Genomic DNA, 14,013 nt, shown 5'->3' with positions numbered 1-14,013 from the left:
ACTAAGCATGACAATAAGTGTCTGGAAAAATTGCTACCAAAAGCGATGATTCAAAATTCTATTTGGGAGACTAGTTTTCTTCTTTTTGTTGCCTTTTTTTCACCGAAAAGAGAACAGATTAATGTGATGGTAACTTTGACAAAGCCACTGAAGACTACTATTTAGCTAAAAATTACAGAAAGTTTTATGTATTTATATGTATTTTGCTGGCAATCATCACAACTTTGGTTTTTTCATTCTATTTCTCACATATCTTTGATATATGATGTCAGTTACCTAAACTTCCATCAACTGGGATTACAAAAAGACTGTTAGAAATTGAGGGGGGGGGGAGGAGGAACTGTTGTCTAATTATTCATCATTTTATAATCCCATCTCCTTCAGAAAGCTGCTCAACAAGCTCATCCTACACATTTACAAGACATTTTTACATGTTGCCCTTTCCAAATTGAAATCCGTTTGAAAATTGGGTTAATTCTGTCTCATGCACATCTTACATCATTAATGAAATGTCATCCTTTGTGCAGAAATAGGCTGGTGATTTAATTAAACTGGATGATTTCAATACTAAAGGGAAGGGGAAAAAGTAGCAGAGTGAGGAGGAGAGATGTATTTTTCTTCCTCCCACAGTAATTATACACTGTTTTTTTAGAACAGTGGGTAAGTATAAAATTATATTTCTTTTCCTCACTACAACTATTACTTCAGCTTTTACAATTTCTAAATTTATCAATGGAAAAGATCAAGGCACAGTGTTATTTTTTTGTCCCATTATATTCTTCTTTTAATATAATCACCAGCTTGGGCTGTTGCACTGATGTCATGTTACCAGGAAGCTGGGGGCCTGGGAAATAGATTTGGAGCCTACTGAAAGTGGTTCAAAAGGTATTATTTGATGTAAACAATTTAGATTGCGTCAGAAGGTTTTTGTCAGTTCGCTACATGCACTACTGACGGAGGAATAAATTGTTCATTTTTCTTTGCTACATACTTCCTTTCTTCCACTTCATTAGAACCTCATTATTCCTTCAATGTCCACATGGCTTTAATATTCACTGAAAAAGAGCAGTATTTGTGAGAAGAAAGTGATAGCAGAGATATGGAAATAAGTGAACTAAGTGATAAGTCACATACTAAAGTTTCCAGTTCATTGCTGCATACATTCTCTTTCATTTCCTCTGGAAAAGAGGTTAACAGTTTATCATCATATGCTTCCCCCACAAACTTATTATCTAGTGCTAGACTGCACAGAACAAGGGAGCACAACCAGGCCTTACAGTTGTGGTGGTTTAAACCTCTCCTTGGTGAAACAGCAAGGAAGAAGGCAGGAGTTGCGGTGGTTTAAACTTCTCCATAGTGAAACAGCAAAGAAGAAGGCAGGAGTAACTGGAAAAAACCTTAAAAGTTGTGTGCTTTTAAGCACAAAATCAAAACATGTACTATGGTAGCCACAAAAAACCCTGAAGTGTGAAAGACTTTGGTAGCACCATGTACACCATGGAATACAAAGAAAAAGTGAGGACCTTGGAAGACAGTTCCACTCTCCCCAAAATACTCTACTTCTGGCATACTTAGAGCTGATTTAGTAGAAGTTAATGTGCTCTTTTGACATTTTTTAAGGGATTCATGGCTCAGAGGGATCTCATTCATATAGGTAAATCTCGGGTGCCCAGTGACAGGATGAGAGGCAATAGGCACAAACTGAAATACAGAAAAATCAGATTAAAGAAGGAAGAAACTTTTTACTGTCAGGTTGGTTGAACACTGGAACAAGCTGCTCAGAGAACTTGTGAAGTCTCAGTCCATGGAGATACCCAGAACTTGTCCAGACACGGCCCTAAGAAACCTGCTTTGAACAGCAGTTTAAAACAGATGATCTGCAGAGGTCCCTTCCAACCTCTACTACTCTGTGACTAAGGAGAACACAATCCATTTATAAACTTTTTAGGGTACAGATTGCCTCTGCGAATCTGTTGTTTTTCCTGTGCTTAGCACAGGCGGGTAATAATCTGTGATTTGGGCCCCTTGGCTTTAAAACCATGCAGAAAATTGAAAGACATGAGCCAACATTTCTGGTAGCTAGTACTACAAAGACTCCTCTGTGTAGATATTTCATTAGAAGCAACAGCATAGAAGTCCAGAAGTTTGTGCCTTGCTAGATAACTGGATTATATTCAAAACCACGTTTGCTACGTCCTTCTCGTCTCAGAGGGACTGAACTGCTTAAAGATGTTTAGTCATCTAGTGCCTACAAAAGTAAGGATATCTGTGATATGAAATACAAACAGTATGTGCCTCTCTCCGAGATCTAAAAGTCTTGAATTCAGCGCACAACCATTCACATCCTCCTCATTATAAAATGGTGATCCACACAGGGCTTTAGTGAACCTCACTGCAAAAATACAACCAGGCTCCTTAGATTCACCATGAAATAAATCTCAGATGTTATCTGAATTCAGATTTCAAGTTTTCTCCTCTCCCCACTCTGTAATTTTTCTCTCTTAGACACACATAAAACCTCTAAAAAGCTTTTGTGCAAGTTGTCTGGGTGAAGTAGGAAGAGATTGCTTCTCTACAGCACCTTGCAAAGAGTCAGGGAAACACACACACTCAGCCTCACCTTCAGTTCATATAATAAATGAGTAGGAAATGAGAAAGATGCTGAGATTAAAAGGCAGTAACCAGTGTGCTCCACATTTAGAAACAGGGCTTGCTATTTAGAAACCTGTACTCCAGACCAAAGTACACACAAATGAATTCGGGGGCTGCAGGTTTGCCATCACCACATGTTGAGGGCTGTCTGAATCAGTAGTTTTACTAGCACCCTGGTTATGAAATGAAAACAAGCCAATAGCATCTGTCTGCTTCTGCAAAAGTAAACAGCAAGACCGTGCTCCTGGAAAGGTAAATGATGGTTACAGTATGTGCATGCAGTGGGAAATACTAATGGTAGAGTTACATGAAGTAAGAGCTGTGAATAAGTGCCTCCAAAAGAGGGCAAGACCTAAAAGCACTGGATGTTGTAGCACTAGCTGCTCCCTACTTATTTATACTTACAAATTACATACAGGAGAGACATTCAGTCCTCAAAGCACAGGAGCAGCTGAACTCTCCAGGTGGAAAGCTTTGAACCTACAGTTTCTGGATCTTCCAGGGCTTGCAGTCTAATAAAAGTAAATATGAAAACCAAGTGTACAGTTAGCAGCTTAAAATCCGTAAAACTCAGACTATCAGAAAACAGTTAGTGCTCCACAGTTGGAAAGAGATGAAACCCCACTTTTCCATGTTGAAAAAATGAGAAATAAGGTCCTTGGAGCACTAGAAAGTTGTTTCCTCTAGTTCTCTTCCAGATTCTCGATTTATGTTACACCTCTGGCAAAATCAAAATCTAAGTCCTCATGTTCATTTTTAGGTGATATCACTAACTTTAAGTGATAAGCAGAACCTGATTAAATACAATGCCATTTCCAAAGTATACTAAACTTTTTATAGGGTCTGATCTGAGATCCACAGAAGTCAGTGAGAAAATAACCCGTTGATTTCAATACAATAGGTGGTTTAGTAATGTAGTGCCCCAAGCAGTCTTGTCTTCTTCCAGTGTACTTTATCATTCGGCAACACAGGAATGAAAAATAATCGTCAGGCACAGAGAGTTCGAGTGCTTCAGAACTGCCTCTTGAGGCCTAACCCAAATGCCACTAAACTTATTCATTTGCTTTAAATGTGCATTTCTCAGACCTTCAGGATTGCTTCTACCCTATCTCCCATCATGATGTGAGACCAAGCTATACAAAATACAGCAACAGCAAGATTTATAGAAAAGGATGAAATGATGCTGGGTGTTAGGCAGAAGAGTTTTAAAAGGTTCCTCTGTTTAGTTACCTGTTCAGTTCCAGCACAATATAGGCCATGGATCCCTTCAGAGAATGATACTAATGGAGATAAGTGATCATTTTCCTTTAAGAACCTTTATGTGATTGAGAATTCCCAGTCTCATCGATTACTCTATCAGTTGTTGGCAACAAGGCTTACTTGGTTGTGGAAAGCAAACCCATTCATTCTCGTACGACTGTGTGCTTGGCAAATAAGTTTTGTGCAAATGAGGAAAGATGGGAATTCATCAGGAAGTCCTGATAGAGCAAGTTAATGAAATTAATATTCCTTGTGCTTAATCAGGAACTCACTAAGACACCTGGCTGGCCCAGGACTGAAGAAAAAGCCCAGAGTGATAGCAGAGAAAGCAGATCCATCTTTACTACAAATGTATATGGGAACCAGTGATGAGCCACAGAAGCCGGTGTTCTTTGCCCTCAGGTTCCTCTGTAAAGCAACATCTTTTTCACTGTAGCATTTTCATAGCATAGGGTTTTCTGTAACCCCTCTTCCATTATTTGACCAACCTCACTATGAACTATTGTTTTTCTTTATATCTAATCTTTGTTGCAGCTGTGCCCTCTTGGCCTTCCTCTGTGCATCACTGGAAAACAACTTCTCATGAAAAAACAGTACTATCTTAAAACATGGTCACGCACTTCCTTGCTGTTGACCATGCTCCCAGACTCACGATTATCGGCTCTATCTCTAATCACTGCACAACACTCTTCTATCAGTATTAAAAAATTATTCTGGTCAACATCAACTGTGTTATAAATTGCTGCAGAAGTTGAAATGATCACAGCTAATACAGATAAAATGCCAGCTGTGAAAATGAATCTCAGTATAACTGACTCTATAACAAGAAGTCGATAGGTTAGCTAGACCCCTCCACAGGAGAGTTTCTGCAATTAAAAAGAGGATTTTTTCCTCCTTCCCTTTGATTCTCTGACTCATGCAACAATTAACAAGGATTATTTGAAGTTATACCTACCAAAGTTTGAAAGAGCCCTTTGTAAAATGAGCAATAAACTCAGTAAGGAAGGAGGACCTGGAGAATCCACAGAAGTGAACAATCAGACAGATCTGATAGTGTAAGTAATCTATTTGGACAGAAGGGGAGAAGGTTCAGAACAAAGTGCCAGCAGTGTAAATGGAAACATAAACACACTGACAGTTCAAAAGAACTCATTACCATAGAACCAGCTGGTTCAGTTGTAAGGGGAGAAGGGAAAGTCACTGGCAAGAAATTGAGATACGTATAACAGAACACTGTACAAAAGTGTGCTGCACCAGTACAAATAACCCCATCTCAGTTAAGGGAGGGGAAAACACCACAATAACTGGAGCACTGGGAGATGCTTGTACGTGTTCAATTCTGGATGCTCAGAGAGGCCTCCACTGAAGTCAGACTCATTTGATGCAACGCAAAGCAATGTAAGAGCCAGCAGCTAACATACATATATTCTATTGCTAGAATTGCAAACCTAAGATTCTACCTTGTTCCCTTCCTATGTAGCTAATGCCACCAGTCACCTCTTACTTCACAAAGTTCCCACTGTCCTCCTGCTTCCAATGCTGTAATATGCAGGGGAAAAGAAACCTAAAAATACAGAAAACAAGGAGAATGAACAGGTAAGAGAACGAAACAACTTCCCTAGGGATAAATCAGACAAGAGGCTCCTCCCCTACTGGAAAGCAGCAGCGATGCTTTTTAGTGGACAAGAGGCAGAGATTTCCCACAGAATTAACCCAAATCTGCTTTATTTACAGTCACTGGATTCATACAAGTCACAAGGAGTCTGCCCCTGCAAAGCCAGCTTACAGGCTTTGTACAGAAGGTCTATACTTGTGCTGCTTCTAAAATGACACCTTCTAAGAGAGTCTGGTGTCTTAATAGCATAACAGAATATATTTTATTGGGAACAGTGTAGAAGCCAGAGACAAAACAGGCTTATCCACATGCTGACATACTGCTAAGAGCTAGTCCTACAGTTGTCCTCTTACCCACAGTCTTGTTTTCTTAAATATGCTTGTCCAAATCCTTCAACTCAATACTGCCAAGTGAAAACAGTCCCAGTGTTCCCCATTCATGCCCATGAGCTGAGGATTTATGAGCAGGAATGAACAACGTGAAGCCCCAGTAAAATTCAGGCTGTCAAATAAGTAAATGATTTGCCTATTGGTTTGACTCTTGGGAGTCTGTGGAGATGATGCCTGAAGCACAGCTGTAAGCACAGGGACTAGCCACTGCTACATTCAGAACCACTGAATCCATATCAAACACCATCCTGAGGAGCTTCACACAAAATAACCTATTACATGCAAACAATGTGTGGTTTGTGAGCAAGTAACATGTGAGCATAGTAAATTGCAGAAATGTAATTGAATCTCTCTCTAATCAACAACTTCAGAGCTACTAGCACGTGAAACTGATTTGATTGCTTATCACTAAAAGCCGTTACAATTCTCTCAGCTTTGCCATTTTAGTTTGCTGCTTGTACTAAGCGATACAACAAATGGAACATGGGGAAAAAAGTTTATTCACTCTGAGGGTATGTGTTTGCTGCTTTTTTAAATCAGTTCTCCCAACTAGGAAATAGATGGAAAGTAAAATAGTGTTTGTCTTAACAAGAACTCCAAACCCTTACAATATTGTTACCATATGGAATCTTAAGTAATTGAAGTTTAATGGATATTCCACTATACTTCAGAGAGAGATAAACCCGGAACAAAATAATCCCAGCACTCCAAGGTGTAGCAGTCACAATCCTGCTATCACGTAAACCCAGCTGAGAGCCTTCGAATGCATTTGAGCTAAAATAATTAGCTGATTCTGAAGAAAAGCGAGCTTACATTTGAAATGACAGTTACTATCCACCTTGCAAAAGCACACTGGCGCACTGCTACAGGGAAATCACAGAATCATTGAAGTTGGAAAAGACCTTTAAGATCATTGAGTCCAACCATTAAACCAGCACTGCCAAGGCCACCACTAAACCACATCTCTCAGTACCACATCTACAGGTCTCTTCAATACCTCCAGGGACAGTGACTCCAGCACTGCCCTGGGCAGCCTGTTCCAATGCCTGAGCACCCTCTGGGGAAGGAATTGTTCCTCAACTCCAGTCTAAACCTCCCCTGGCGCAGCTTGAGGCCGTTTCCTCTTGCCCTATCACTTGTTACTTGGAAAGGAAGCAGCAAGTTGTATTCCTCAGTTATATGCAATTACACCAATGTATGTACATAAACACATGTAATGCTTGGAAGAGTTTATCCATTTACAGATGTAACATATTGCAAACTGCTCATTTTCCTCAACAGATGGCCATAACTGCTTTTCCTGCAGCATAAAAATGATCCTACAGGAGAAGCTGCTTTCTGCTGCTAATCCAGAGACAGGCACATTGAGAACAACGGTGAGGAAGAACTTCCCATTCACCATTTAGTTCCTGCATTTGCAATGCAACCAGAGGGCATACTTACTACAGGTTGGCTCAGGGCTTCTTAGCAGTGAGAGAAAAACTGAACTTACCTACTACACAGGAACGTTCTTGGAGCCATGCTGAGCCCAAAATTGGGACAGAGCTTTAAAGTTCACTTCTATGAAGTGAGTTCAACTCACTTCATAGTTGCTCCCCCAACATGCTTGATCCCTTCCTCAGCACCAACCAGGACTCCTGTGGCCTGCCACAACTCTGATACACAAGAAGCAGCCTGCCTACCCCCAGCGGGCTGCTGGGCAATGGCTGGCTTTGCCTCCTGACTACAGCCAGTCCTGAATTCACTTCCTTTGCTAGAGGTTTAGTGACGACAGATTGGGCTTGTACCATTATAAGCCCCAATAGTATAAGTACCATTAAACTATTTTAAGTTAGAACATGAGCCTTTCTCACCTTCTTGTCATTCACTTACTATTTTCTTTTCAAGATCAAATGTTTAGAGTCACCCATGTGACTTAGGCCAAGCACACATTGCCACCATCTCGGCTACATCAGCAAGGGATACAATCACATTGTAGGCACCAGAAAATCCTAAAGAGGATGCAGCTCTGCCAGCCAAATTATATTTATGGTGGCAGTGTTAATTTCCTTCCTAGATTCATTTCTACTAGCTCAGTCTGACTTTCCTCTATGGAGCTATATCTTATTCCCTATTGGAAGTGCTTCACAGTCACAGTATCCCCATACCATGACAGACTGGGCTTCTGAAGAAGCCAGCAGCTATTTTTGGTTATCAAATTGATTCATACAACAATTTCAGAATGCTGTCAGCAAACAAGCTTACCAATGCCAAACATACTGCTGGTGCCAGTGCCTCACCACTCCTCTGCTGGCGTGTCCATGCTCCACAGGAACAGTGCTCTGCTCAGCTATCAAAGCCGGGCCCCAGTGTGTCAAGACACAGCGCAGCCTCACATAGATCCTAACCTGGCCCATGGAAGCAAAAGAGCTTTGTCAGCAACGTTACAGTGGAGCTACTTCCTCCTGACACGGGGCCAAGGCTTTGGTTTAACATCGCTTCTGAAAACAAGCTCTAGGAATCCAAGCCACCAAGAGCTTTCAAATGTTTCTCTCCTTCAGGAGTTCTCGGGACGTGAGAAACATCTTTGTTGTCAAGTATAGGTGAGAAGCAAGTTACTTGGAGTATCTTTTATAAAACTTTCTCTGACAAAAGATTGTCTCTTAAGTTCTTCTAAAAGGAATTTATGAGTATACACAAGAGCTTGTCATCTTTGTGAAATCTGCAAGTCACCATCAGCCTTTGTTAGCGCATACTGATAACAAAAGGGTAAAACAATTCAGCTCTGTGAGTTATTACAGAGTTTGGAGATGGAGGGAAGGGGCTCTCAGTTCCTAAATAACAAACACAAAAACAAAGGGACTCGTATCATCAGTATTGATGGAAGTCCTACTGCAAACCGCCACACACAAGGAACAGCATAACAACTGCTTGATCTTGACACCACAGCCTGGATGGAGAGAATTTCATGAAGTTCACATCAGGCAAGCAATACCCCTAAGATCTGGGCACATACTGCACAGGGCTTTAGCTACATACCTCTGTCTTTAAAGGAAAAGCTTATACAAAGTACAATAAAGAAAATGAACCACCCACTACAGTTGCTAGCTAAAATGATGAGAGGAAACAATGCTGATAAGCCAGCAGTGATGGCACTCAAGGGAGAAGAGACACAAGAGGCTGCTATTGAAATCCCAGCCAGATGTTTCCACTTCACAATTGCAATAGCTCTGGTCAGATTATCTATACACAGTGCTGTATGAATTGAAGGTTATTGAAGACATTCCTGGGCTTTCTCTCCAAACCTGTGAAGCTCGTAATAGCCTCCTGCTCTCTGCTGAACACGACTGCTTTCCAAATAGGAATTTAACAACTCTTACACTGTTTATTAAGAGGCAGCTGCAAAGCATCAGGGAGATCACATAGATAAGGGATAGCAAAGCAGGGTCACCATGATGTAACAGCCCATTTCATATGGTGGTGGAAGACCTCAGAGAGTGATGAGGATAAATTGCAGCAGTGTAAGTGTATCATGGAGGAAAGAAAACAAGCATTTCACTTGAGCATAGCTTAGGTAGAAGTCCAAGTTGCTGGTTTGTCTGAAATAACAAAACAAAATACCAAGCAAGCTTTACAAGCCTAAATAAAAGAGTTACCAGCACTTTGCTCAAAAGTGATGCTTAACAGTTCTGGTAAAAATAAAGGTGTGAGGCCAAACTGCAATGTCTGGTTGTGGCTGTCGTTCCTCCACACTAGCTGCACACCCTGCACTTGACTGACAACAACTTGTAGTGTCATGTTCTTGGCCTCACCACCAAGAGACAGAAACATCAAAACAAGCCTGGCCAAACTTCCTACGCTCATGTAGAGATTGGTATTTCTGAGGAGCATAGAAGAGACAAAGCCCACAGAGAAGCCTCAGTAGATACCCCATGATGCCAAAAAGGAGCGCTGGTAACTGAACTGGGTTCCAAATAGCCACAAGAGTTGCCAAGAACTAAAGAAAACACAAAATTGAGGACACACTACAACCTGATCATTGCTCAGAGCACAAAGCAATGTCTTCCCAGGTCAAGTATTTCTATCTAGATTTTAACTTTAAAAAGGATAACCATCAGGTTCTATACCTACCTATTTCCAGAATTAGGAATTGACAGTATTGACATATTGGCATATTGACAGTAACCAAAATGCAACTGCACCAACAGACAACACTCAAATAGGTCTTTGAATACTCCAACTATACAAGGCACTTAATATGGGGGTTGGAACTAGATGATCTTAAGGTCCCTTCCAACCCAAACCGTTCTATGATTCTATATGTACTCTGTGTTTATCCATGTCTTATCCCTGATCTGCAAGCAACCAGTCAAAGAGGTCCAATAGTTAGAGATTTTCTCATCATTTTTTAAAGATTATGTTATTGTAATTTCATATAACTACTTGTCTAATGCATGAACACTCTTCAGTCTACGCAGATGTAAGGGAACTCCAGACAGAAGATATTTGAAAGGCTTTTATGAGTATGGAACCCAAGATCTTAATTTTTGTTGCTCTTAACTGCAAGACTTGTTTTGTATTTTATTCTCTATTGCCAGCAGTCCACATAGGTAAAGATGCTTGGAGAGGAAAAGAACAAACAAAGGAACCACACAAATAAACATTAGAAAACACAGCTTATAGCAAATGCATGTCCTCACAATATCAGAGTCTCAGTGACAGATTTTTAAATGCTTCTTGGTAGCATTTACTATGTAGGTCTGTGGTATCAAATCCAGCCCTTGATACCTATGGAAAAGATGTATCAGAAAGTTCTAAAACATTCTGAAAAGCTATGCCCTTTGAAAAGCATCTTACTGTTCCAGTCATATGCACTGTCTGCCAATTACAAACATTACAGCAATTCAGATCTGACCCAGTGAATGATGTATCTGGAGCCAAAATGCTAATTTCACCTATAATTTCTGCCATCTACAAGATTATACAATAACCAGGTGCTTGACTGTTGCTGCACTAAGTCTGTAATGAGATGGAATGCACAGTGATACCATTTAGTGTTCTAAATTGCTTCAACTTTGGAGTAAATACATCAACAAAAACTGAGCCGGGATATTAAGTTAGAGTAATCCATCAAAGTTAGATGTTAATTTCCTGATGTTACATGAAAATTAGTTCTATATTTCACTGAAGAATTCATCAAATGATTCACTTGTGTAATATGTTATTAAATGAAGCACATAAAGAGAGACATCTTAAACATTAACTTAATTGAAGGTAGAAATAGCACAGAGAAATATTTAATACTTACCAGAGGAGAACTCCTATTCTTCTCATGAGATTTTTACCATAAGCTACAGTCTGGCATGAAAGTACATTTCCTACCTGAATTACCCTCTGTGCTGGCTCTTAATTTCCCCCTTTTCAGGAACACGGGCATTTTGCAACATGTTAAGAAAACCATTTCAGTCAAGTGATTACTGCAGCATGTCTATTTTAGCTGCTACTTCAGATAGCAAGTTTCAGATTGCTTTTTTCCATTCCTCCTCTTTTTCAGCCTATGTTCTTTCCATCTATGGTAAGTAACCTACAGCTGCCTCTTCCACTTCAGGCTTCTGCCAAGATAATGCTTCCAAGTGAGATAGTTTTGAATATACCTACACCATGCTAGGCAATGATACCACAAAGGAGCTCTTTAATTCTCAGTCACTGACACTGAGTGACAGTGTCTGACAAGATACTGTATTGCTAAAGTCAAGTTGCACTGGGGCTTCAATATAGTTAAGGCAGGCAAATTGTCTGATAAGAGTAATTTAGGTCGAAAGGGACCTGTGGGTGTCTCTATTTCCAATTCCTAGCTCAAAGGAGGTCCAATCCAGGTGAGTTCTGACTACTTCCAAGAATGGAGATCCCACAGCCTCTCTGGGCCTCTCTTCCAGTGTCTGACCACCATCTCTGGGAACAATTTATTCTAAGTTTCCTTGTTGCAACTTGTGCCTGTTGCCACTCAACCTACCACTATCCCTCCAAGAACCTGGTTCTGTCTTCTCTGACGACAGCACAAAGACCATGTCCCCCTTAGCCTTCTTCTCTTAACACTGAACAAAACCTGTTCTCAGATCCTTCCAAGACTCCCTGTGACTTCACTGACGTACTTACCTGGTGTGTATCAGGCGGCCTGGTTAACTCAGATAAAGCAATTTAGGACAAAGAAGGAAGAAGATCACTGCCATTTCCTGCATGTTATGGGCAGAAAACAGGCTTTAGAAGACTGTAGTTCCATTAAACAAATAGCATATTCCAACTGGGAGCTGCATCCATAAATGACTTTACAGGAAGCCATTTGCAATGCATGACAACTTCGGCTGGTCAAACCCTACGAACAGAACTGCAAGCTCTTGAACATCTCATTAGCACATTGCCTACAGAGTAACTATTAATACAGAGACAAACATCTTTTATGGGGGTGTAGTACTTCCCATGCATTCCCTTAAGGGACACTCAGGAAAAGTAAAACAAATCAGTGCAAGTCTAGTTGTTCTAATGACATTTCCGAAAAAAAAGGTGGTTTAGTGGAATACAGTGATAAATAAATAGGGAGCAATGTTCAAAACTATCTTTCATTCCTTGGTATTTCTGAACTCCTGAATAACTTCAGTCAGTGAACACACTTGAACTCAGACAGATGGTATCTGGAGATTTTTATCTCCCCTCAGAATTTTGTTCAATCTAAGATTGCACTGGGAAAAAATATATACTTAAAGTTGCTTTTACCTTCCAATTGTTCAAAATGGGTTACGATTGCTCTTTGCGGGACTCCAAAATTAAAGATTTAATTGAAACTGCAGTTTTAAGGAATTAATCTGGTTTCGCCAGCTTACCTGTCTGCTGCCCTTCACAATTAGTATTTCTTGCACGAAACTTTAACAGTTTGCTAGCGAAACTGTTAGTCTTAGCTTCAACCTGATGTCCAAAATGAAAACACTTCAAATCTCCCAAATATATATAATTGTCTAGGAAAGCCAAAAGAAGTCTGGAAATAAACTTACTGATATAGACTAATAAAGGCTCTTAGGTTGTTAATAATATCACAGGTTTCTAATTTGCCACATAGGTTTTAACTTTACTGGAACTTGCATGTCCAATAGATGCTGGCCTTGCCTTTCCCAAGTACCTAAAGCCATAACCAGAAAGCTCAGAGCAGAAGTTGTATTTTCTATAGACTTACCTCCTGTAGTCTCATCTTTGATTTCTGATTTTTGAAGTTTCTTCTGTTTTGTATTCTTTTCCTAACCACCGCCTCAAACTCCCCAAACAGCTCCAAGACATCAAAAATCAACTTTGCTCTCCCCATCTACAGAGAGAGAAGTAATACCATCCCTAGAATGAGATAGAAGACTGCAGAGAAGTAGCTTCCTTCCCTCAAAAACCACAGCAAGCGGCAGTTCTCATGAAACCCTTTTCATAACTGTCTACCTCTGACTTTCCCCTTCCCTGACTTATTTCTCTTTGCCAGACTCATCACAGCCCTTCTGTCCCATCTCCACCTTGGCCAGCTTCCCAACCTGTTTTGGCAGCACAGCAATGTCATTCCTACTGCCAGCTACAGGCAGCTGAGTCTCCTGCTCTAGAATGAGGTTTAATGTACAAGGAGTGGAATGCAGAGGATGAACTCAGTGTGGCACTAACGTTCTCCAACATATGCTTTTTGGGATGGGACAGGAGTCATTCAGCTGGCAAGAGAAAGAAGAAAGTATTCTGGACTGCTGAGGGAGATGTGTCCAATAAACTTGCCTGCCCAAAGTCTGCAGGTGCACCAGAAAAGGGTGAGGATTACTGTATGATCTTAATTATACCAGGCTCTCACCCATCTTCATTCACAAAAGGAAGAAATCTCTGCATTTCCCCCTTAGCGCAACGAGGGACAAAACCTTATTAAAGGTGGGAGCCACTTAAACAGAAAATCCCCTTTCCATGAGATTTGGGTCATATAAGGTCAAATCAGAAAGAATAATATCACCTGCTAGCTGGTCACAAGTATGCAACAAAAATGGAAATTGACAGTTATTTAAGAATCTTGTTCGCTACTTAAATGCTACTGAACAGCAAATACAGCGAGTA

General features: G+C 40.5%; 1 protein-coding gene across 4 annotated transcripts in view; it reads right to left on the bottom strand.

Moving 5' to 3' along the window:
- The window catches only part of CPNE4 (copine 4), a 258,007-nt gene that overhangs the window by 183,307 nt on the left and 60,687 nt on the right, over positions 1–14,013 (bottom strand). Inside the window, exon 1 of one of the 4 annotated variants that reach the window (XM_030491578.1) lies at positions 3,058–3,079. The exons of the other annotated variants lie outside the window; for them this stretch is intronic. The gene's annotated coding sequence lies outside the window, so the exon portion shown is untranslated. Of the gene's footprint in view, positions 1–3,057; positions 3,080–14,013 lie in introns of those variants that run through there. 4 annotated transcript variants of the gene reach the window in all.

Source organism: Strigops habroptila, chromosome 1 (assembly GCF_004027225.2).
Source record: "Strigops habroptila isolate Jane chromosome 1, bStrHab1.2.pri, whole genome shotgun sequence".
Classification (NCBI taxonomy): domain Eukaryota; kingdom Metazoa; phylum Chordata; class Aves; order Psittaciformes; family Psittacidae; genus Strigops; species Strigops habroptila.
This window is presented reverse-complemented; position numbering and strand designations above follow the sequence as displayed.